Genomic DNA, 25,487 nt, shown 5'->3' with positions numbered 1-25,487 from the left:
AAGTTTTTACTGTAATAGCAGTGTGCATCTGCGTGTGCCAGGTTCAATCAAAACCTCCTGAGCTATCTGAGCTCTGCCTGTTGGTCTGCACAGATCTGAGCAAGATGACAGAGAAGGCATAGTGGCAGAATGGGCAATGGGAACAGGCTGTCCAGGAAAGTGGTTGAGTCCCCATCCCTGGAGGTATTTAAAAGATGGATAGACGAGGTGCTCAGGGACATGGTTTAGTGGCAGATAGGAACGGTTGGACTCCATGATCCAAGAGGGCTTTTCCAACCTAGGGATTCTATGATTCTAATTGCCTGGCTGAGCAATGAGACTGTCACAGAAGAAGCCTTTGGCTTAGAAATCAGATGGCAGTGGCAGCTGTTTCATCCTGCACAACCTTCCATGGAGGGGGGAGCATGCTCTCTCGTCTGCTTTGCAGCTCTCAATGTACAAGGGATGAGTTGGGCTTGAAGTGCATTGTACTGAGTTGTGACCAGTGAAACAGAGAAGCACCAGGGTCTTGTGCGCAGATGATTGTTTGTAGCCAAAAGCAAAAGTCTTACACGTTAACAATGCTGCTGTCTGTAGGTGGTCTGGGAACCGAGGGAGGAGGGGTGGGTTGATAAAGATCATAAGAAAGAAGAATTCAAGACAGAAATAGTTTGAGGAAAATAAACCACAACAGACTTGAAATCTCTAATTCTTTGGGAATGGTTGGTTTTTAAGGGTCCATAGTTAAAAATATCATAATTAAAAAGAGCTTTCTTGTAGCACAGAGTTAATAAGGAGGGAGCATCTAAAAAACCTCTTTTTTCCCCTCTTAAAATGCTGCCTTCCCACTTCCTGCCTCACTGCAGTCTTTTGTACCTAAGATCTTTTGCGGGTGTTTACTAGGCACTTCCAGCAGAAGGAGGGTTAAGTATATGAGAAGGGGGTGGAGAGGGAATCCCAGCTTGGAACTTGAGACTTTCCAGCTGAGAAAGATTCAGAGATGCAGACGTAATCATACAGCACTGCAATCAACTCCTGTGTCAAAAGAAGTCAGGAAAAGCACATAAATAACTCCACAGCCACATTTAATGTAGTGCAGGACATATTTCAATAATGCCACCACTTCCTCCAGGGTGAGTATAGAAAAGCTTCCTGTCTAAATGCTTGCAAAATGGTTTAAATACTTTGAAATGGCTTAGTCTAAACTTCAGAAATTGAGGTAGCTTTGAATTCAAATTATTTGGTACCAGATCAAATAGATACTCTCTTATCTTGCTGCAAGTTTCAGGTTTCCTTGCAAATGGTCTCAAGAAATAAACTTTGGTTGTCTGAAGCATAATCTATATTGTTTCCTGCTGTAAATTCAAAACTGCAAATGAGCTGCCAAGGACTGAAAAGCACACTCATTTAGCAGGAATGCAAATTTGTCTGTATTCTTTAATACACAGATTTTAACATTTCTATTTTAATGGCTTAACTCCTTCCAGCTAATTGCTTGAGCTGTTGTCTGCCTGCTTTAGTGGAATGAGCTGAACGTTTTCAGGTAATCCATGTCTTTAGGATGGGCTTTCCTGAAGCTGTCACTTGGAAGTGGCTTTGAAATGTCCTCAGTGAATCTGATGTAGCTCTTCATTTTGTTTGCTGCCTGTGTAACGTACAACAGCTTCTGTAAGGACTGGGGGTGTTTGTGGTCAGTCTGCTGGTCTGAAGGATACGAAGTCTTTTTGATTGCTACAGACAGAATGAAGGATGGAAGAGGAAAGAGATGCTACTGCCTTGCTTTTCAGCGGGGTGCTTTCTCCCCTGCCAGGTGGATGTTGATGTGAGGTTACAGATAGTCTGTGATTTATTGCATTATTATGATTATTACCACTCTTTATGGAATGGTTCTTGGTTAATGTGCTCGAGTTCATAAACCGTTTCATGCTGGGCTTTGTGTGTGTTTGTAAAATGCCTGTTTTCCATTACAAAACTGGAGATAAACGAAGATGACAGTCACATTTTCCTAACATAAATTTCTCCCTTTCTCAATCCTCCTTGGAAACCATAAATTTCAGTAGTGTGTCTGTGTGCTCCAGACATCAAAAAGCTGCACTCAGGCAGACAGATTTACAAGCCCTCATGTTTTCCTTGGTCAAGTCCTTTTAGAAGAAAAGGTGGACATCCAAATGATAACAGAAAGCTGGGAAGGGAAGCAGAGTTAAAGGAGGAAGTTGTACAATGTGGCAGGGGAAGGAAATTCTCCTGGGAGGACTTGTCTCAGCTGATACAATTCAGGTGGTGGATATAGATTTTCCTTCTATTTCTGGCCAATAAACATAATCTTGTTTTCCCGTTCCTGCACTAAGTGTTTTCAGCCCTAATTGTTCAACCTTTTCTTCCTCACAGCTTAAACTCTTGTCCAAGTTGTATCTCATCATGTCTCAATTAATGCAACATCCTTTTCTCTTGGCCTTGAACACTGACTTTTGCCCAAATCATTTCCATTCAGAAACTTCCTCTCATTTGGCTTTTTCTTCTCTATAACATCAAGTACTTGTCTGTACTTTTGCAGTCCTTGGCATGTCCTCGTCTTATATCCTGTTTCTCATTTAAGTTCTGTTCCTTCCCCCGTGCTGCCCCTTGCATTTGACAGGAACAAAATTTCACATGCAAACAACTTTTACTTCTTGACCTTTAGTCCCCTCCTGTGGTGCGCTGTTTTCCATTCCTTCCATGAAAATCTCGATTGTTTCAGTTGCTGGCATGCTAAGACTATTTCCTATTAGGCCTAAATATTATGTTAATATTATTCCTAAATATTATGTTATTTGTCTGCCCTGTATTGCCTGTCTTTATGAGCCTTCTGTTTGTTTGTGGCTTGCATCATCCCTTCTTCCTCGTGCAGCACTTAGCACCGGTTTGTAGGTTACCAACAGTAATACAATCACAGGTTTTGCTTGTCACCAGTTCAGTGGTTTTGGTCATTAATGCATAAACAAATATAATTTATCTTTTTTTTAATTACTATTTTGCATGCTATGATTAAGCATAATTAGCTTGGAGTTAGCACACATTAAGAAAACCAAGACTCAAGGTTGCAGATTAGAAACCTTTTTCTGCTTCTTAGTCTGCTTTAAAAACTTTGCCCTGCCTTGCAGAGCAGATAGAACTTGCTGATTTCTTGAAATAAAACCTCTCTTGCAACTTCAGTCTGCCGAGTCCTTATCAACAAACTATTTGGGAGGTGCCACAGATCCATCACTGTAATTGCTCTGCCGGACAGCAGGGTCTCTGCAGATTTGCTGGCATGAGTGTGTGGCCACGCCGCGCCCCACCACCACCCACACATTGGCATTGGGCTCTGTTTACTGGATCTTACAGAACTTCTCTTCCTACCAGATTGTTCCTGGGGATTATCATTTCTAGCCTCTTACTTTAAGAGGCTCCATCAGAATCAGGAGCTGAGCTGTTCATTAATGACTTAGAGCCATGGCTTTTAGCAGAGACCTGTTCCATTCAGGGCTTTGTTCTGCGTTGTTGTAACACGAGCGTCTGGGCAGCACTGCAGCCACATCCAACTGCTTCTTGAAAGTGCCTCTGAAAGGTGTCCCTGCTCACATCCTTCTTCCCTCGCCAAACATAACAATAGTAGTATCAAAATATAAACATTTAAATGAAAGTCTGACTCTACTGTAGCTTTTTTAGTAGGTCCTTCACTGTTTTGGCAATTAACACCAACCCGTTGCACTGGTGATAATCTGAGCGAGTCAGAAAGGAAATTCCAGATTCTGATTTTACTACAGAGGGCCAAAGCCATCAACAGGAACTATTATTTCAGGTGCCATGTTTAGCAAAAATTACCATGATCTTGCCGTATTATCCACCAAGGTGTATCATGGAAAGAGTTTTAATAATTCAGATCACCCACTATTTTATTAATGCAAATATATCTGCATTGTTCTGGTAGGAAGGTCTTTAGACCACTGATTTTTGTTCTTTTTGACTGGTTTTGCCATACATGACAATCCTGAGCTGCAACTTCCATCTGATTGTTTATTTCAGCCAGTGTAAAACATTTCTCTCTCTTATCCCAGTGCTTTTAAACAGAATCCCATTGCCAACCCAAATGATTGTATTGAGGTTACAGATGTGGTAGGAGTACACTAGCTTGGCCCAGTGCCAGTGCCTACCTGTGAGATCTCGTCTTCTGGCTTTTGCAATCTGTGTTTTTTCCAAGAATATATACAGACTGGTTTGTAGTGGTTTGTAAATATTTAGGCTGTGAAGTTCATCCAGTTTATTTTGACAAATTTTCTAGAGCAGGAGATCCCTGAATGTGGTAGGTCTGTTTCTGGTAATGTGGGTGCTGGGTGGGCAGGTTCTTCTGGGGGGCACGGTCTTGTTCCGAGGTCCTTCCTGGGGCCAGAGGAGATAGCAACTCACCTCTTAAGTCAGCAGGTCTCTGAGCCCAGAGTGTGGTGGTGCTGCTGCTAACACAGCGTGTAAAGCTGTCGTCGGCACCACCAGAGCAATAAATGAAGGAGTGGAGAGTATGCATCTGCAACCAAGACATTTTTATCTACTGTGCAAATCGTGTGTTCATAGCTGAAACAGAACCGTGTTCTGAAGTAATGCCTTGTCAGCATCTTTTTAGGACTGGTGGTGGTCACATTCATGGATCCCAGTCGTGTTCATGGTTTGTGGTTGTTTGCAGGTAACACCTCTTTTCTTCAAGGGGAGACTTCTGCTTTGAAACACACAACCACCAACCGTGGCCAAAATCTCCATCCCTTCTTGAGCATACTAGTTCTATGAACACTTAGGCGTGCATAGCACAGGTCTTGATTTTGACAGACTCTGCTCACGTTCTCTGTTAACATCAGCATCCTTCATTCCTGGGACAGCTTTTTGTACAGTAGTGCTCTCAGGTTGCTAATTTGAGCAGCTGACGTAGGGCAGCTTTGTTTGCACATCATCATTCCAGGAAATCCTTGAGTCTCCTTGTCTGTTGTGGCAGCCTGGTACATCTTGCCAAACTCTTCTCTGCCTGATAATCTTTCTTTTATCTCCAGTACATGGAATTCAAGTTAAGCCTAGCAGCTCCAGCTCTTTCCAAAGTCCGTTAGAGCTTTCTGTCATGCCTTTTCTGCAGATTTTCCCCAGATGTAAGCATCAGCTCTGTAGCCTTTGGAACCCTCCTGGATACACCAAGAAAAATATGTTGTGTTTTCCAGTGAAACACCTCTGATGCTGAACCCAACCAAAGCGACAGGCTGAGGAAAGCGTCTCTCAAAGAGAGTGCTGAATGCCTGCAAACATGCACTTTGTTTTTCTAAGGGCACTGGCCAGAACTCTGCTGATGCATCAAGCATGGAAATATATTTAGTATTAGATGTCTCTCCAAAAATGCCTCTGTTTATAGGTAATGGAAAATGTTTCCTCTTAACGTGTTCTTCTAATTATTTTGTCTATATGATTTTTTTCTTGTGAGTATAACAAACTGGTGATTGTTTTCTGTGATTCATGATAATTACATCTTTTCTGTGGGTCCCATTAATAAGACGAAGCTTTCTGCATCAAACCCCAAGTTTTACCTCGTTACTTTATGGTCAGTGCTCCTGTTGCTGGCTCTGTACTGCTTTAAACCTCTGCTTTAAAGTCTACTGTTTCTGTTGAACCTTCCCTGAACTAATGCTATTGTCCTCTATTTTCATCACTTGATTCATGTCTAGTGGATTTTTGACTCTGGTGTGAGGCTCTTCACTACTCAGTTTTCCTCAGGACAGCCTTTTACTCTTGCTGAAGTAGTTTCTCAGAAAACCAAAATCCCAGAACCAAAGATGCATCAAAGCTACCAAGGCCAGGAGGCACTGCCTTGCTTTTGCAGCACTTGTGGATAGTGCTCTTATAAATCCTCTTCCTGGTTTTTGGAGTTGTTTAGCACAAGGCCTCCTTCTGGCACACCAACTTGTTCCAAATAGTCTGTGCATGACCTTCTCAAAGCATGGCTTATGCAGGGAGCAGCTGTAGACATCTGCTGGGCTTTGCTTAGGATCACAGGCACCCCAGGAACTCCATGTATTTTTGTAGGGAAAGCCCAGAGCTCCTTTAGCTGCATTTTATGAAGTTTAGTTTTATGGATAATGAGTCTTTTTGCGAGCAGGCTGTAGCTGAGGGCTTCCTGTGGGTTCAGGAAGTATCTCCATGCTTGGCTCAGTTTTGTTGTGTAATAGCAGCTGTCTTTTCTGTCACTGATGTTTTCTTGGTTTTGAGGAAGAACTAATCCTCTAGGTAAGTCAGCCATGGTCCCACATGGACTAAAGGAACTTGGAAGTAGCAGACTGTTGCTGTATTGATTGTGGAAGGGGCACAGTTCTTGGAATAAAAAGCAAGGATAGATGTCAATGCCCAAGAAAGCTCACCTAAGAGAAGCCTGGACTCAGACTAGTGTGATCACCATCACTGGGCTCTACATCGAGTGGAGGCTGTTCCTGTGGCAGATGAACTCTCAGTTTATACAGCTACATGATTCCTGGCTGGGGGAACAGGCAATCTGCAGTAACCAGCACCCTGTTGCAGTGTGTGGAATAAACCAACCTGCAGTATGTAAACATGCCTAATTTTTCCCTTTCTTCCATTATTGTAGTTCTTAACATTTGCCATAAGTCAGGTCAGTTTCTAAGTAATAATAACATAATAATAAAACCTGATGGTAGTTTTATATAGTGGGGTGTTGTCTGTCCAGTTAGTCTGAGCTCTTGTCCTCATGTGTCTGGAAAATTTCTATTTATATGCAATGTACAGATGCTTTTTCCAGTTTCAAGGTGGGAATTTGCTGAAGGCGTAATCTAGGTCGTAATGAAAACTACTGGGATAGTCTGACTCACTCTTCTGCTATAAACAGCTAATGTACATAAACTTTCTATTTCTTTTGCACTTGTTGCAACCTCTTTTTATCCTGTGTTTTAAATTCGTTTGGTTTTATGGCAGGGACAGGAAGCCAAGACCAGCTATGCTCATTTGCCTCCTCCCACTGTTTCAAGCTTAGTCCGTTGGCTGAGTGAAGCTCTATCTCGCCATTTGCACTCTCCAGCAGGACAAGGGAATAAATGCAGGCCTCCTAATTCACTGCCCAGCAGCTTCATTATATGATTACTGTGTCTCTTCTCATCATTAATAGATCATCTAGGTCTGATCTACTCCATTCTCTTGTTAGTATTGAGTTGCTTTCTGCAATCCACTTTCAATTTCTTTTGTTTTCATTTAGTTTCATGTGTTCCCAGAAATGACTTTCACTTCAAGCTGTGAAGGCTTCCACTCAATTAACAAGCTGGCTGGATTCAGCTGAATTCCCTTTTTATCTTCATTCCATTATCCTGTTTTATTCATTAGTAAAATAGAAAGCATCGCAGATATATATTCTTGTAATTTGCCCACCCCACAGTCTGGATTTCAACTACTGCTGAAGATCCTTTTCCATCAGGAGAGACAAGATGCCTTTGGCAGGACATCACACACACAGAGCAGAGTCCACGGTCATGCTAGTCCATCGCAGTACTTCGCAGTGCAGGGGATTTGAACCAATTTGATTTTTCTCCTAGAAAAGCTGAAATTTGAACAAGTGAAAGGGGACTGTGCCAGAGTTACCTCATTCGCTTATAGGAGCAGTGGGCAGTGTGGGAATTTGGGGATAAGCTGCAGGACACAACAGTGAGGACCTCAGATGTGTGGGCAACTGCCACTTTATCGCAGAGACCTTGGAAGGAGCAGGATCTGCCAGTGACGGCTTTCGCTTTTCCTAGAAGGAACTTAATTGCTGCTGCAGGCTTTATGCCAGACTGAGACCAAAGCAGAAAGCCCGGGGCAAGAGGAGCTGGTTTCTTTTAGTTTTTGGAACTTTGTTTGGGAGCCCTGGAGAGAGGGGAAGTGCTTTTGGGTAAAAGTAACCTTCAGCAGAGAAGTGGGGTAGCCTGGCAGCCTGGTGTGACCATCTGCTTTCATTTTAGGGACCAGGCTGGAACCGTGCTTCACCCACTCCACTGCAGCCGACTGGAAACAAACCTATACTGGTCCAGCAAGTGCGCACTCTGTGCAGCAAGGAAAGGGGCTCAAGCTGTGGGATATGAGTCTGATTGCAAGGCAAATAGTCTGACACGAGGTTTTAACTATTAAGTGACTGTTTGGCACTAGTCAGTTGGTACAGATAAAAACAACTTCTGCCATTAAAAAAAAATCACTTATCCATAGCTGGCTAAGCTGCTTCTCTTCTTCCAAGCCAAAGTCCTCCCCCATGTTGCTTTATGGTATATTTGCCTTTGGAAACTACTAAAACAATTCTTAGCCAGGGGATTTGCCACTGCTGCTGTAGCTGCTCTTTAACTGAACGTTGCCTTTCACCTGTAGCCTAACTTCTCTGAGGTTGTGAAGGTCGCCAGATTTGTCAAAGGGCAACAGATAGAAGCTTTCTGCATTGTCTGCATTACGGTTTCAGATCTGTTGCTTTGTAGATTTGGTTTCTGGACTCACAGTTGCTTGCTCATTTACTAACAGCAGTGCCTTGTCCTGCTGGCCAGTTGATTGCTGTCCTCTGCCACCGTGGTGACTCTATTTCATAGCTTGTGCATTGTATGGAGAATGATTGTGATCCATTTGGGGACAAAAACCACTGGAAACTTAAAAGGACTCCAGCAATGTTGGCACCTCACCTTCTACAGAAAGAGCCAGGAGAGGTTATTCTTTGTTCAGAAACTTTTTTTTCACCCATAAGCTCTTTTATTTGATTTCCTCTCTAAAACTCTGAAAGAGCCAAGTTTCTCCTCACCCTCACAGCACAGATGCTTTGATGACTTGCTTCCGTACAGAAGCCAGATATAAAATCCATTCTTTTTCCCAATTACCTGTTTTTCTATTTATTCATTGATGTGCACCTTCCCTTGTTGCTCTGCATCTGATACCCATATGGGAGAGACGCCTGCTCTGTTGCACTCAGACTATGACTCAGGGTTCCCATGCCTTGTTTACACTGTGGTGCTCAGTGCTGATCTTACCGAGGCTGGATTGCGACCTCGCTTAAGGAACTGTCTGGTTTTTCTGTCTGCCAAGAACTGCAGAGCAACTCTTAACTGCAGAAGGCATATGTATCGTGGTAGCGTCTGACCTTTGCAGTTTGCTGTTGAGAAAAGGGAGACAAAAAGGCAAGAAAGAGAGCAAAGCAAACAAAACAAGGAAGAGTTCTTGAAGTGCCAGAAGCAAAAGTCATTTGAGATAGCAGTTTTTTTCCCTTCTATTTTTAATCCACTTTCATTTTTCTCTGGAACTCATGGAAAGAACAAGCTTCTGGATAAGGAAAAGAGACTGAACTTGTGCTTAGACATAAATAAACTTGTTAATCAGCAATGCAGGGAAAGGAGACAGAACACTATGTGACAATTGAGCTGAAGTTTGGTCAAATCCCTCTTTGTTTGAGACGGTTTGCCTGATTTTGCCAAGAGCTGTCTCCAAACCAGAATCCAATATAAGTTCAGTGTTATTAAAATAATTCATCTTTTAAACCTCAGTAGATTTTGTTTGGATTGTTAATTTCCTCAAGGCCTCAGGCCCCTGTATATGTTGAGGTAGATAAAATTCATGGGTTAGCACACAGGGTATCAAATTGCACAGTCTCTCGAGGGTAGGAAATCACTTTACAAGCGTGCCTAATAGTCCTAGTGTGTAGAAATTGTTATTGGTGATTACACAGTAAAAAAATAAATGATCAAAGCAGATGCCATACAGTGATGTAGGTGCTGAAAGAAAAAGAGAATGAATGGGAGAGTTGGGAGATACAAGGTCCTCGCCAGTTTTGCCATTTTACTCCCCCGCTTTGTCCCTGGATACATCAATGGCTAAAAACTTACTGTCAGCAAAGGTGGTTATGAACAAACGCTTGCAATCACCAGAATGGGGGGAGTTATATGTGCTTTTTATCCAGTTCTTCTCCAGCTTTCTGGAAGCCTTGGTATGATGGAAACCAGTTCGTTTTCAACTCGCACTTGTGTACTTCAGACTGAGCCCTCAGGTCTTAAATTTGACTTCTTGAACAAAAGGGGCTATGGATGTGGCTGCTTCTGTCAATTCTGCTTATACCCTCCAGACACTGGACTTGCTGACACTGCTTCTCCTCCACCCCTGAGGTCATGGCGAGGGGCCTTCTCCAGCCATACTTTGTGCAAAAACGGGGCGGGGTGGGTGTGAAGATACAGCAAGAGCAAGAAGCAACCTGGGCTGACTCTGACTTCTGCAGCGTTCTGCAGAACTCCATTTTTTCATAATCTTCATAAGCATAGAAAAGAAAGGAAAATACTACTTTGGCTACTAAAAAATGCTTATTTTTATCCTCACGGTCTCCTGCAGTTCCAGCCCTGGCTTTTCCTGGCAGCACTCAGTGCCCCCTAGTAGAGGTTTCTGTTTTCCCAAAACGCACCTTGATTGCACTGTATATTTTACCTCATATAGCTGTCATTGTGAAGGCTGCGTTTGGCAGCAGATGCTCCTCCAGCGCCCCGGGGCTGCAGTGTTGTGGCAGCCGAGGGGTTTGCCCTCTGGCTGGGGGGAGCTCTGCTGCTGCCCTGGAGACCCAGCTTCTCTCCAAGATGGGCTGCAGGCTGGGCTTCTTGCCTTTTTCCTCTCTCTTACCTTACCAAAGTCAAAATTGTCCTGGTAAATAAACACCTTACTCCTTTCTAGGTGTTTTGGTGGCCTCAGGCCAGGAAGCAAGGCTGTGAGTCACTCCATTTTAATAGTTTGTGCTGTTGCTGGGGTCTCAGGACCTTGTGAAGTTTGCTCCCCTCTTTGCCTCAAAATGTTTGTAAGTGAAAGAGGTGAGTGGCATGTGAGAGGAGGAGGAGAGTGGGGCAGTGGTCTTGGGGGAATTCATCGTTTCCTCCCTAGGAAATTTTGTTAATCGTTATTTCCAGACAAGACAGGGACCTTACACTTAACTGTTGGCTGGACACAAAGCAAATCCTTCCCTTTATTCCCTACAGAAAAAGAAGAAAGCCACACAGCTTCCTTTTCCAGACAGCAGCAAAGTGCTTGTGGTCATTTTTCCTCAATGAGAGATTGACTAGATTTTATAAATAAAGGAGAAGGTGTGAGACGGGGAATAACCTCAGTGCCAAAGCGTTTATGGAGGAACGTATTTCCTGTTACCACCTGGTGGCTGGGCATGGTTCCAGAGTCTTGGCTCAAGGATGATCACCTCTAAAGCAGAATACTACCCCTGAAGAATTGTTGGGGACTGCTGAGACAGTTCCTGTGTTCTGGTGTGTCCCTGTCACCTTGGAGACATTTTGCCGTAGTCCTAACAACACCCGCGTGCTTCTTCTGACGTGGATGGACAGGTTGAACCTGAGACAGTGAGCAATGAATCCCATCTCTGTTGTTCTCGCTATTGTGCTTCTCACAGCATTAAAATGATCCAATAGTTTAAGTTTCTTTTCATGACAAACTTAGGCACCACGAGAGGCAGCTGACTTTTGCCCCTTTTTAGACAGGCTTCCTTTGCAGGCTTAGCTAGAAACGTCTCTAAAGTGTTAGTACAAACACAGCTGATAAGTGCTGCAATAAATGCCTGTCTGGATGTTTTCCATGGGCTGTCTTTAAAAGATCCCCAAAATTGTTTCAGTTTGAACATACAAGCTGACAGAAGTGACTTAAGCCTGGTTTTATCGGCCACCCTGGCTGTTGTAGGGGGTTCAGCACCTTTTCCTCGTCTGTTAACTGGCTTTTACTAATCTCATCTTTTCCTCACAAGTAAAAGCTATGTTGGAATTGTTTCCTTTCCTTGCCTATCCACTGCCTTTCTCTGACTGCCCAGCTGAATGTGGTGAATTTGTTTTCAAGTGGGGCTGACTGTGGTGCACTGGGCAGAAGGTTTCCTTTTGTTGGGCAGAATCTTTTGCAACTATTTTCCTAACCCAGAGCGCTCCTACATTTATGCCCCCAAAGAAATTTATGCCCCCAAAGAAAGTGGCTTTTCACTCAGGTGAGACATCAGCAGCTGCTTAAAACAAGGACTGTATGGAAAATATTTTTCTTCTTCCCTTTTTTTTTTTTTTACAAATATGGCTTCTGTCTAGATTTATTTACATCAGGTTTTATGGTTTTTCTGTAGGGTTTTTGCATCCTCTCAGGCTCTGTGTCCTGGATAGACCTGTTGCTCACCTAGGTTTTCTATATGTAACTGTAGATCTGTCTGCCAGCAGTGGGCTTTGAAGTGTTCATGGGTTGCTGTCACAGGGTCCGTGAAAGTAACCGAGAAATGGAACCTCTTGTGTGCTCTGCGGCAATCCACAGATGTGACTTTTCTAAAAGGAATGGCATCTTCCCTGGAAAACCTTTTTGTTTTGATAAATGCCAAAAGCTGAAAGACAGTCATGTGTAGATAACGAAGAGTTCACACATGTGATTTATTAAAGGAGGGGCACCTGCTTGTCTGATCTCTGTGTGATGGGACACATCTTGCAAACAGCAGCACAGGAAAAATTCTGTAGAAGTTTGCTAGAAAACAACTGTTTCAAATTGTTTCTTAACCCTCTTTATTTATTTTATTTTCATATCTGAGGTGGAGCTGTGTCCCAGAAAAAGCATGTTACCGTATAAACTGATTCTGATCCTTCTCACCAGGCAAATTTGTTCTTCCACTGGAAAAAAGGGTTTCCTTCATGAATGAGAGATCTGCGAGTGACCTGTGCTCTCAGCCCACAGTAGTTCAAGGTTAGTTGATTTTATGTCACAGCCTTTTAAAAAACATTGGAACTGCAACGGCATATGAAATTGTGTGTTGGAAAAGAAGTATCACCTGCAAGTAAGTGTTAACAGGGATATAAAGAGGTATTTAAAAAACACGAGGTATGCAGGAGAATCTCTTCCTGCCTTGTTTACTGCCTCTCTGCCATTTTAGATAGAAGATAAGTGTGTGCTTATTTGCAGCTTGCAAGGCAAGTAATGGGTGCTCTACACATGGTTGTAATTTGCATGAGTTGGCCATATCATCAAGAAAGGGTGAAAGAGAAACACCAGTGAAAGCGTTGAAGGAGTTGGTGCTAATTATTCTCCTGGTGAGGTTTGGCATTAGGCTTCTTAGATTTAATGATGCTGCATCTAATAATGACAGGTTTGTGCCATAACTGGAATGAGTTAATATGCTGAGTCTCTTCATCATACTCTGTTTTCCTTATGCTCCAGGGCTACATTCAGATAACAAGAACTTGGATTTTCTCTCCTCTTCTCCTCTGTTTGATGGAAACTTTTATCAAATGCAATACAAAAAAAAAAATGTAATTCATGCAAACGCAGATGAGGGAGTAAAAAATTCCAACCCCTTTTGCTGTGGCTCTGGGAACTTCCTCTGTTTCCCTCCCCGGCGTTTGCAGACAAGAAAGTGAGAACAAGCAGAAATGGAAAATGTGAGTTAGTTGTCAGTGGCAGGGAAGCCTTGTGTGGACACCCCTTCCCATCGTATGCCCAGTCCACCCCTTCAGTCTTTCACAACATCTCACACTCCAGGATAGGAAAAACGTAAGAGGTCAAGAAATGGTGAGAACAGAATTAGATTTTAATTTGCTTTCACCATTTTTTAATAATCCCCGATGCTCTTAATAATAGGAGTTATAGTTCTCCAAAGAGTAGAACTAATAAACTTCCTTTCTTTTAAATTAATGCTTGTTCAGGGTGTTAAACCTTCTCCCAGGTGCTATTCCGAAAAAACAGCAGTGGTTTAAACTCCAATAATTTTAGTCTGCAGGACAAAAAAAAAAACTTATTTGAAGCCTGTATAGGTCTGGTTTTACAGTGTGTATAACTTCCCCCCCCCCCAAATTAACATTTTTAGCCATTTTTAAGGAAATCTTGGACCAGGTTTTACAGCAAAGCACATGCAAAAGTCCTTATGAAACTACCATGTTAAAAATGAACTAAAATGTCATGCAAAAGTGACACTTTTGTGACACACGTAACGAGGATGAGGTTATCAGACCGGTTTCATGACGTGGTGGATGCTGGAGCTGGCATGTTTATGGGCTTCACACCTTGATCTCTGTAGCTGGTGATGGTGGCGAGAGGGAGCAGCAGCCCCTGCTGCAGGTGCCTACCCTCCCTTACCAAGTTCTGGAAAGCTCTCCTGTGGTTTTAGCAAAGAAATGTCAAACTGGTGGCAAAATTGATCTGATGCTTTTCACCAGAGGACAGTGACGCGAGTAAGTGCTCACCAGCTGGCTCCTGTGTAATGAATGTCAGAAGAGAAGAGGGGTCTTGGCTTATTATGTCACCCTTTGCGGTTTCCTTATGGAGGTTTTAACTGCTAGGCACATTGTAGCATCCCTGAGTCTGTCATCAGCTGAAAAATTATGGCTTTGGAGAAGCAAATATCTGGTTCCTTTGGTTTGGATTTTTTTTTGTTGTTTTACTTGTAACTGGGATGTAGGCATGAAAATCTGGGATTTAAACCTGATGTCTTTGCAGTACTGTTTTCTCCATCTCTGTGAATATTATTTCAGGTTGGGCAGAAGGAAAGGTAAGGAGATAAGTTGCTCCTCTTGGAATTATTTTGTCCAGGTTAAATCAATGCCGTTAAAAAAAATTAAAGCCTTCTCTTCCAGCTGGTTACACCTATGTTGTCTGCTCTGCTTTGGAAGATTTCCCTGGCTTTCAGAGGGCTGAGAAGGATGTGCTGGAGGGGTTAATCACCAGCTTCTCTCTTCTGGAAACATTTGTTAAAATTCTGTGTCTGAGCCACAGAGATCTGAGTGGCCTCTTGGCTTTTTGATGTGTCTTTGCCCATGTAGCTGGGCAGCCCGGACCCCGCGCCAGGGGGAAGGCTGAGCTGGGCCAGCTCCACAGCGCTTTGCGGGGCCAGATTTGAGCATCAGGACAGGTACATTTGGTGTCTGGTCTGAGCACAGAAGTGGCAGCAGTGGCTGTGTCAGAATGGCAGTGCCACACGGAGCTTCAGCAGAGCCTGTGAATCAAAAGCCACAAAGTATATACAGTTGTATAAGTTTTGGCCATAAAAATCCCTGTTGAGTCTCCTCTGTCCATCTTCTCCTGCATTGTGTGCACGGGAATTGCTGTGCTCTGCTGCAGCAGACACGTCTTCTCATGGGGCAGAGGTCCCCCTAGAGAGGGACCATCACCAACCGTGACATCTTCACCGTGGTGTCACAGCGAGGGAGCCTGTGCTGCAGAGCTGGCTTGTCAGCTGGTGAGGCGCGTTCGGTGCTGCGAGGAGTTACCGTGATCACCCATTTACTGAAAAACAAACAAAGAACCAACACAAAAAGTAAAAGCAGAAGAACTAGAGTTGAAGTTTTGGCTTTGACCCAGTCTAATGGATATTCATCTCTGGCCCAAAGACTCTGAGATTAGCAGATATTTGTTTTCCTCAGGGATTGAGGAAATCTCCAGATTGGCTTTTACAAGGGCTGGTTTTTCCCTTGTCTTGTGACAGGGGTTCATCCTGTGGACACACGTTAGCAAGAAGCAGATGATAAATCAATCACCCCCTGAGATTTTTACTTACACACACACGCACACACACACACTTTTTTTTTCCCTTTCACGCAATGGCACCAAGGCCTTCCAAAGGGAGTTTATAGTCGACTGTGGGCTCCCTAACAAAAATGACTCCATAATGCAGAGTTAATCAGACACAGCTGTTACCCACAGCACTGCCGGCCTCACCTCTTCAGCATCAGATTAAAATCATTAATAACAATCAATGTGAAGTCATGGAGGCCACTGGTGAACTCCAGCCTTGCAGTGACTGTGCTCGCTGATAGCTGTGATAGCCCAGGGTGGGCACGAGCTCTCCCGGGACAGGCGAGTGACAGCCAGCGGTTAGTCAGGATGACTTCGAAGCGTGGGTGTGAGCACACACAGATCTTGCAGCTTTGGGGCACTGTAATGCAAGAGCATGAAGTGAGCAATCATTTGGAAAAATGTAAATGAGGATGTGAGTGTGGAGCTCTGCACAGGGATGGTTTTGGCTTTGGATTTTGTTTTCTTACCAAGAGGGAGCTGGATTTGAACAACACAACTGGCAGCCGAGTGAGCCTCCTCTCTCTGTTTTAGTTTTCTGTGCTTTTTATATCAACCACTTTGGTGCCGTCTGGAAAACCATTTGCTCAGTGTGAGTGGAAGTGTGGGTAAGATTTATTTGATAAAATGGGGTGCACTGGGACACCTGACAGATGGTTTTAGTTTGCGAAGCAGCGTCGTGTTTTGCACATGCTCCTATTCTGTGTCAGGGAGAAGAGTAACCTGGGAAAGGACTGAGGCTCAGAAGACAATGGGTCAAACCTGGGATGTGATGTAAACCTCATTTTGGTGAGTCATTGAGGCCAGTTTCTTAAAAGTATCCATGCGCTGACCTCTAAAGCCGTCTTTCCACTCCCTGCTGCAAGTACTGGGCCATGCCCGTGATCTGCATGGCTCAGCTCCCCCTGGTGCAAGGACTGCACTGCTGGACTCCAGCCCTGCACTGGGAAATGTCTCACTCCCTGCCCTTACTGTGACAGCACAGTGATGCTCGGACCCTGGGCGCAACATCGAGGCACTGCTGGTATGGAAAAACCATTGCATTTCTGCCCTGGACTTCTTGATATCCAGAAACAGATCCTCTGGGGGTGTTGCAGCACTTGGCGTGAGCTGGGAAAAGACTGCTGAGGAGACACCTATGTGATGCTGACATAATCAATAAAGCTCGTCGAGCTTTCTCCAACTGCTGGGCTCAATGCTTGGATTTAATTAGCTCCAGAGATCCAGCAGCACCCTGTTGTATTTCTTGAGCTCCCAGAGGCATGGAGAATGAAGGTTTTCTTTCAACGCCCCAGAAAAAAACATGAAAAACAGTCTCCAAAACATCTAGAGCCCACCCTGGCTTCCACCCACAGTTATTGCCTCTAAGTGTTTGCCGATGGTCTGCCAGGAACCTCCTGGAGGAAAAAAAAAAATCCAGGACTGCTGAGCAGGCTTTGGACAATTTGGGATGGATGAATCACTCATTTCTTTGGCCTTCAGCAGCTGTGGGTTCAGAGATGAGCCTGGTCACAGCGGTGACAGCTGCCAGTCTTATCATACCTTACCATAGCCCGCCCTGCTCTCTGGACAGCACATTAATCATGAATTGCCTTGATGCTGATCAGCCTGCTTGATGTGTGGGCTGTGTCATGGCAGTAGTTTTGAGCATGGGGAGGGCTGGGACAAGGAGGGGCTCAGGCTGCTCTACAGCCCTATGGTTTTTGCCTTGGTCTGCAGGCAGGTGCCTTAGTTTTGTCTCCTTCCCACTTTTACGTCACAGCACCACTTCAGTGCTGTGTTGTTGTGGGTTCTCCTTTTGTCCTGCTAATTCCTGGCATAATAAAACCCAGCCAACTCCAAAAAGAGGTAGATAGCAGGTGACAGAACATGCCAGCATTTCTTCTTCTCTGCTCTTGCCATCTAGAGCAGCATCTGCCTTTATCTCCCTATCTCTTTCCAGATCTTAGCTGAAAACATACCTGTTCTTCTTTGCCGGCACCTCTTAATTTCTTTCTGCGTCTGCTATTCTTTATGACTTAAGTCTGTTCCTCTAATAACTCTAGGATATCCAGATGCTCTGTTTCTCCAGAAGTGGTGGCTAAAATGTAGCCAGGTTAATATTCCCTCATTGAACTGTGCATGGAGAGTTCCTCCAGCTCGGTGGCAGTATTGCTAAGTCTTTTACGTGCTTTTATCATTTTTAGTATGTTATTGTTTGAGATGCAGTGCTTTCACCTGTGTTGCCCAGAACCCATGAACGTGTTGAGGGAGTGAGCTGTGCGAGTGGATTGCTGACTGTACACTAAGGCACAGAGAGCTGGTGTAACCTCTGTCCCCTCTTCCTCTGCCCTTGTGGTGATAGTGGCACTGGAGATGCTAAGGGAGAGTTTCAGATTCGCCAGCATCCTCCCCAGCAGTGAACACTTCCCAGGGATTTGCTTGTAATGCATTATATTCCAACATTTTGCCTGGTTTTAAAACAATAAAATACCCCAAAGTCACTCAATCTCCGACACACCAAATCTAAGGTTATTCAACCCATAGTTCCTTGTATGAGTGCCCTATCTACCATCTCTCCTGAGCAGACAGAAAGTCAAAGTCCTTGCTGTCTTACACAGCTGTAGAGAGCATTGAGGTGACAGCAGAGCATTGCTTGCATTGGTGGGAAGGACAATTTTCAGTGCATAAAGACCTGAACCTTTCCCTCTTGCTTTGTTGGGAACACTTCATTCACAGGGGATGAATGATTTGTTTGTAGTCAAATGAAGGACCAAGCTGGTCCTTTGGCTTTGCTTGTCCATTCAGCAGAGTTTTGCTTGTGTCTGGCCAGAAAGTGACTCAGTCTAGCCATGACCGAGGGGCACGGACATTTATTTCTAAAGCAAGGCAGCGAGAAGAATTAATCCTTCAACAAATAGAAGCTGATATCTTGATTCAGTACCAAGGTTATGCAGTAAAGAAAACCACAAGCAGTGAGATTTGAATCAAGAGGCGATCCACAGGGGCAAGATGGTTAGAAAAGGGCAGGCTGTGCTGATACAACACCCAGGATAAGTACTTGACTAGGGTCCAGTACTCCTTAGAGAGCTCTGTGAGCTACCAGGCAGCTTTTCAGCTGGGTAGGATCCAGATGGAGAAGCCAATGGGAGCCAAACTTGTGCGTGGGTTGCTGAGGATGTCTTTCCATTCCTATGACCCCATCTTCAATCATAGTAATAGTTTTTGTATTGTAGTAAAACAAATGAATTCTTCACTTTCACAATAGAATGGGTCCAGAGTTGAAGCATTTTGGGGCTCTATAACAAACCTGAGGCAGCTGAGGGACTGGTAATAAATGGTGCAAAAGCATCCCCAGCGAGGTGGTGATGGGGTAAATTAAATTGGTTGCTGTGGAAGGGACAGATGCTGCATGTCTGCGAGGGAAAGCAGGCTCCCTGCTGCAAGCCTTGTGAGTAAAAGCAGCAGGAAAATGGGGACAGAATCTGCACTGAGCAGGGACTTCTGCAAGGTCTCCTGAAGGACCCTGGTGGTGTGACTCATAAATTAAAGGGCCTTGTAGGAAATCTTCTTTGCTCAGCTGCCTGTAGCAACAGCTTCCAAGAACCCCCACCCTTTCTCCCACTCACAATAGCTTGGGGTGCATAAAACAATTTCTCATTAACTATAAAACACCCAAACCTCAGCAGAATTACAAACAGATGGGTAAATAACCCAAAATTTCAAACATGAAAAAAGCCCTTAGAAAGAAAAGCGAGACAGAGTCCTGCCCAGCCCCCAGAGAGGCGGTCCCCACTCCTCATCCTGTTGTCAGAGACCAGGTGGTGGAAAGGTTTGTGCACACACCTTGGTTGTCTTTGTATTATATAAGGCCTGACTGTTCCTCTAAGAGGTTGGAATGGTTTGTTGCAGTATTAGGCTTGGTCTAAGCTGATAATTCAAGTGCGGGATGCAGCGGGGTATCAGTGACCACGCTGACCCAAAAAGAAGGCATGGCTTTATTCTTTTTCTCCAGGCATTAGGTTCTTAGGGCAAGGAGGGGGTGAATGTGTCTTCTGGTCGTCCTTGGGGCCTGCCAAGCAGTTGGGAAGTGGCTGCCGGGAGCACCCACAGGAGGGAGGAAGGCTGAGATTTGCTGCAACACAGCCCTAAATGTGGGCACTGCCACCATGTGATGAACCCAGCCCTGAGCACTGGGGAAGCCACAGGTGAGCCCTGGCGAACAGATGCAGCAGGATGGGCAGATACCATGAGTATCATGGAAATGGACTGAAGTTGCTGTTGATGCTGTTGAGGCTGGAGATCGTACTTTGAATAGGGATTATTTTTTTTAAGATAGAGATTTTTTGGCTAATTTTTTACGTAAAGTTACTTGATTTAGTTTGTGTCTTTAGGGCAGACTTGGATTTTGTTTGCTTTGATGATGATACATTTGCAGAAACCTTAGTAAGAAATAGGAGGTCTAAAGTGTCGCTTCACTTTTTTATCTCCAGCACATCTGAAAAAACGCTGGAGAACAGTCAGTGCGAAGTGCTGCGTGTTCCCTACCTGCAGAGGAGCTGTATCTCTCTCAGCTTTGCCATTTCTGAGCAATATCATGGTGCTAACCCACACCCCTACGTCTCTTCTCCACCCCTGTGATGATTGTTCTCCCTATTCTTCTCTGTTCCTTAGAAACGTGCATCGTAATTTCCTGCTGCTCTAATGGATGAAGATTTTACCATGAAAGGATGTGGGTTTTGTTCCCACTGTGAATTTCTGAAAAATAGCATTAGAATTCATGGCAGCTCCACATAAAGCATAGCAGGGCTGCTGTTCCCTGGAGCATTCATGAAATCTATACCCTGCATCTGGCTGGACCAGCGAGTCGTGATCACAGCTTCTTACTCAGAGCCACCGTGCATCCTGGTAAACCTTCTCCTTCAGGTTTCCCCACTAATGCTGGGCAAATGCCTACCAGGGATGTCGCTGGCATCAAGGACTAACTCCAGTATCTCCCCCATTTTCTATCTGATGGGAAATAGCGGTGCCTGCCCACATAACTTCATAATCACCTTGGCTCATTGCAAGATCAGGAGAGGGGACCACCGGTTCTTGGAGGTCTCCCTGTCCCACAGCCAGAAGTCTCATCCTGTGTAATTGCAGTCACCATCAATCATTTTCTGCCTTTTCCTTCTTTTAGTTAGGCTTCTGCAATACTGGATGGCAGCTGCAGCCTTTTGTATGGGGTTGTTTTGTCTTTTTCTTTTTTTATTTCAGGGAAGCAGCTTATTTCTTCCCTCTGAGCAGACGTGCCCACTGAAGCCCCTACAAAAGTCAAAACACTGGCTGGCTTGAAGGAATTTTCATGGTGTTGAAGTCAGGGGCTGGAACATGAGTTGTTGGTGTGAAAGTTGTTTGAGGTTCATAAGCAGGCAGAGTGGGAAGGCAAAGCACTTGAACACAAGCGAGCTGAGCTTGTTGGTGCTGGTGGAGCCTTTGGCTTTTTGCTACAATAGCGCATAAGGGACCAAACATTAGAAAAAGATTGCAGGATCAGGGAGAGGAACCGAAAACGGAAGAGCTGGAATCTGGTCTTGGCTCTGTGACGAACTCTGTGCGTTGCACGGAGCGTGTTGTTTAAGGTCACCTCCTTAGAAGAGACAGCTTCTTATTTGAGGAGTTGGATCAGGCTCTAACTGTGATTTTCAGAGGCAGTGAACTCCCACTGCGTGGAGCTGGCTACTTGGAAGTGTTTTAAAGGGGTAAGCCTTCAAGTTGTGACTTTAATGGCCCCTACACTAGAGGCTGCTCATGGACAATTTTTGTATATCAGCTTCAACAGGTGAAAGATGTGGCTTGTGATGGTTGCCTTCAAAGGATGGTGGTGAATTAACCCATATTCCAGACTGCTTGAAGTTCTCTGTGAGATTTGGACTCTTTGGGTCGTTACTAGATTAAACTTGGTGAGAGGTGCCTGGTAACTCATAATAGTAAGGAACAGCATCTCACAACTGGGAATTTTGAGCTGAGATTTTCTGTGGAGCTTGAGTTGTATGTGTGCTTAACTACCATCACAATTTATGAGCATTTGGTGCCTGCTCCTCTTCAGGCCTTTGGAAAACTGTTGCCAAAATCCACCAACTGAATTTTATGTGAGCAAAATGCATGTGGCACTCTAAATGCAGCCCGTGTACCATGGTGATGAGCACATTAAGAAAAACCCCACGGAGTGAACTGATCTCTTGGATCAATTCTGCACATGTTCGTTTAATTGCAGAGAAAATTAAGAAGTTTCTCTGTTAAGCATGGAGCAGCTCTCTCACTGGAAGGCCCCATGGATGACTGGATTTGGAGGCTGAACTTAGCCAAAGGCAACAACACATTGGTGCTGCTGAGCTACACGTCCTAAATCTCCAGATGCCTCTCCACGCTCAATGCAGGCAGATCTGGCTGGTGGGGTGTGCGGTCCACGTCACTGCACCTGCCGCTGGGATAATCCCAGCCCCAGGCTCCTCCACTGCTCAGCTGTCTCTGTTCAGTGTGAAATAATGTGCTTGGAAACTTCTCCTGAATGTCTTTTTACAACCAGACTGGCCCCCTCAATTGATTCCTTGTGAATTGGTTTCACCACCACGTAGGACCTGTTTCGCACAGTGCTGGCAGGACTGCTCTGTGTCTTGGCCTCTGCAGAATCCGTCTGGCCGTTTGATCTCGGTCTGATGGGTTCGGAGCATAGTCTGTGGTGAGCATATCAACTCAAGGGAACCATAAAGAAGGAGCTAAGAGTTCAAGCAAACAAAACCTGGAAGCTGTGATAGAGTAAGGTCAGTGGAGACACCCTCTCCATGGCAGGACACTGTGTTTTTTTGAGACTGGGCTGCTTTGCCTGGCTGGAAATCTTTGGCACATCACAGAGTTTGCAGTGGACTCCTTTGTTGAGCTGGGTGTTGAGTCTGTTCGTGCTTTGGGAAGCAGCTTAGATTCTGGGTAAACCAAAAAGAGGTATTTGATGCAAATACATTTGTTAACCAATGCACAATGCATGGGGAGCACATCATATGTCTCTTTATGGACCAATGCTTCCTCCCTCTTTGCTCAGAATCCAGCCTGTGCAGGGCATGGGAGGATGGAAGGTTCCCTAGTGAAATTGTGAACAGACTACAAAACCAGGATCACCGTCTTGGGCACGGAGTTTTCTTTGATTCACTTGCTGTTCCTGGAGCAGCTGCTGCACTCATTCCAGAAATGGAGACCTTACAGCTCTGTCTGAATCCTGACTTGTGTTGTGTTGTCCCAGCCGATAGATGTATCTAGATCTCACAATGCCCACCGCAGCATTTTTTTTGGTCCCCTTATTGCTCAGTTTGGGACTGATTCTGGCAGCTCAAGGTTACCAGAAACACGATGGAAGAGTGGTTTCTAAACCCCCCCTTGCCCTTCAGCGCACAAGCAGGCCTGAGGCTTTAGATACTTCCTCCACCACTGCGGTGGCATTTCTTCATCTTGAGCCGGGCACTGTATGGCAGAGGAGCCTATGCAGAAGAGCCTGGTTTACCAGGTCAAATACTGGACTGTGAACAATTCCTTCACCTGTGAAGTGGGGCAAATAGCCTTTCATCTCCTTCCTAAAACCCTGCGAGACCCGTCGGCACGCAATGCTACTGCGAGCAAACCCTTGCTGTTAACGTTTAGCAGGTCCAAATATTTCATCCCTGTACCGCAGCCCAGCCGGCACGGAAGCCAACAGAAACGTGGCTACAGGACAGCCACCACGGCACGGGGAGGGCGGGGGGCTGCTGGGATGGAGCAGGCCTGCAGCCCCCATCTTGCAAACATCACGATTGCAGCTCTCAAGGTCTGCACTCGGGGTGTATGACTTGGCCCTGCTTAGTCTCCCGCAAGCCCCCCCGGTGTGCGGAATGGTCTTGGTGCACCACGTGCGAAGGGACAAACTGAAAACAAATGCTAACCTCTAAGGCTTCACCCCCTGAATGCGCCAGCTCAAATAATCCAGGCCCTCCTGGGTCTCTTGGCTTTTTAATTTGTCTTCTTGCTCGCAAACTAAGTTGATTTCTGTCACAGAAGATAAATGTTGTCTACAAAGTTCAGATAAGAATGATGAAATCCGTCCTTTTCTGAGGGTTTTGCAGTGGTTTTGGGGGACGCAGATGGAAAGTTGGAACTAGACTTGCCAAGAACACGGAGGCTGAAGTGATCAAGTACACGTTAAAGGGGGTTGCATTGGTTGGGGAAAATGCATGTGAAACCCTTTATTTCTAGGTCATTTGCTCATTTCCATCCCAGTTTGATTGTGGTTGAGCAGTGTTTCTGTGTGATCAGTTAAATACAGGCTGTGCTGATATACTGTGGCGATACAAGTGTTTGAAACACAAGGACAGATCTACAAAGGTCTTTTCCAGGCTAATGGGAAGCTGTGTGTGTGCAGGCCTCCAGCCAGTTCAGGCGGAGCTAGCATCCATCGCACAAAACCCCACCAAAGCCATCAGCACTCACTTAGACCTCACGAAATCCTCAGCAAAGGTATATCCGATGATGAAGTGACCCAAAGACTTACCAAGAGTGGAGTTTGCCCCAGAAACAGGATTTAGGATAGGGATGGACAGATGCAGAGTCAACACTGGGATATTGTTGCAAGTAGGGGAAAGTCTTGCTTTTGCCTGTGCTATATCTTGTCTGAAGACATGGACCTTTGATCTCCTGAGCTGTTAGGATGCAGGAAGAGAAGTACCATGCTGCCCTATGGGGCTGTTGCTCTCCTCTTAGCTGTACTGTGTTAGGAACATGCTCAGTGTCAAGTGGGTTGGAGGCTGTAGCAGCTCTGCATCTCACTTGTTGCTGCGTATAGCCTGGATGCACCCTATTTGCCAGCAATAAATTTGCTTAAAACTCTTAGGGAGCTCTGCTTGGTTAGTGTAGATGGCACACAAGATGAAATTTCCCCCCAAAAGCTGCAAAATGCTGTATGGCAGCTGCAGTTCCCCAGGTTTCCTTAGAAGCGCAGCTCTTTATTTATCTGCCGGAAAGTTTCTCAAAGATACTGTTTGAAGTCTCTGCCTTTTTATGTATTATGCAGGAATTTGGCTACAGGAAGCCTTAGTTCTTTCACATATTTTGTATCAAAATCCCTTTATACACCAAATAATTACTTTTCTGTGATAGAGAGACTATGACCCATACACAGCGAGACAGATTGCTCCAAACTGTTGATGCTGCTGAAAGGAACTGAAAAGTCTGTAGCTTTTCTATTAAATCCCCAGGCTTTTACTATTTTTCAGGGACATTTTTCAGAGGAGAGGGGTCAGATCTTAGCAAAACTTTCTGCTTGCTGTCTGGCATGCTGCTTCCTCTATCCCAAAGCATCACCAAGATGTTCAGCAGTCAGAGCGTTGAGTCTCTGGCCCTGTAGTCACCTTCACTGGCACTTAAGGAAAAGACTTGCATAAATTCCTGTGGGTTCTGAACTCAGCCTCTCAGGGAGTTTTCCACCTGCAACAAGTGTGTTTGCTCCATGCTTAAAAGCAGACCTCACATCCGCAGTGGGTAAATCCACCCTTCAGAGCCAGCAGCTGCTGATGTTCCTATCCCGCCCAAGACAGGCTGATAACCAGCTTGGTGAGTGTGTTATCATCACATCCATTGACATCAGAGTGATGGCAATGAATGCTCAGGCTGCGGGAGAGACCGAGTGAAAGGGAGCCTCTCATCCTCTGCGTGGTACACATGGGCTTGATTAGGCGTGTGCTTGCTGGGGTGCTGCAGCTTGGGGAATGGGGCATCCCACATGCCGGCAACCGCAAGCTGCAGACGCTGCTCTCCCTGCAGCAGCCAAGGTGCCAAAAGGAGTGAGGGCAAAGGTTGCAGGGAGCCAGGATGACAAGGGGGTGGAAGATAACAACACGTTTTTAATTTCAACATCACATTAAACGGAAGGGGAAATGTTCCTGTCCCGGCAGCTTGTTCACAGTTCT

At 45.0% G+C, this 25,487-nt stretch overlaps 1 protein-coding gene across 2 annotated transcripts in view; it reads left to right on the top strand.

Moving 5' to 3' along the window:
* Positions 1-686: 686 nt before the first annotated feature.
* The window catches only part of ZNF469 (zinc finger protein 469), a 247,542-nt gene continuing 222,741 nt past the window's right edge, over positions 687-25,487 (top strand). Inside the window, exons 1-2 of one of the 2 annotated variants that reach the window (XM_054079060.1) lie at positions 687-1,112; positions 12,628-12,717. The gene's annotated coding sequence lies outside the window, so the exon portion shown is untranslated. The remainder of the gene's footprint in view (positions 1,113-12,627; positions 12,718-25,487) is intronic. The other variant, XM_054079061.1, reaches the window with a different exon arrangement.

This window comes from Cuculus canorus, chromosome 13 (assembly GCF_017976375.1).
Source record: "Cuculus canorus isolate bCucCan1 chromosome 13, bCucCan1.pri, whole genome shotgun sequence".
Taxonomy (NCBI): Eukaryota; Metazoa; Chordata; class Aves; order Cuculiformes; family Cuculidae; genus Cuculus; species Cuculus canorus.
The sequence above is the reverse complement of the archived record's forward strand: the minus strand, read 5'-3'. Positions and strand labels throughout refer to the sequence as shown.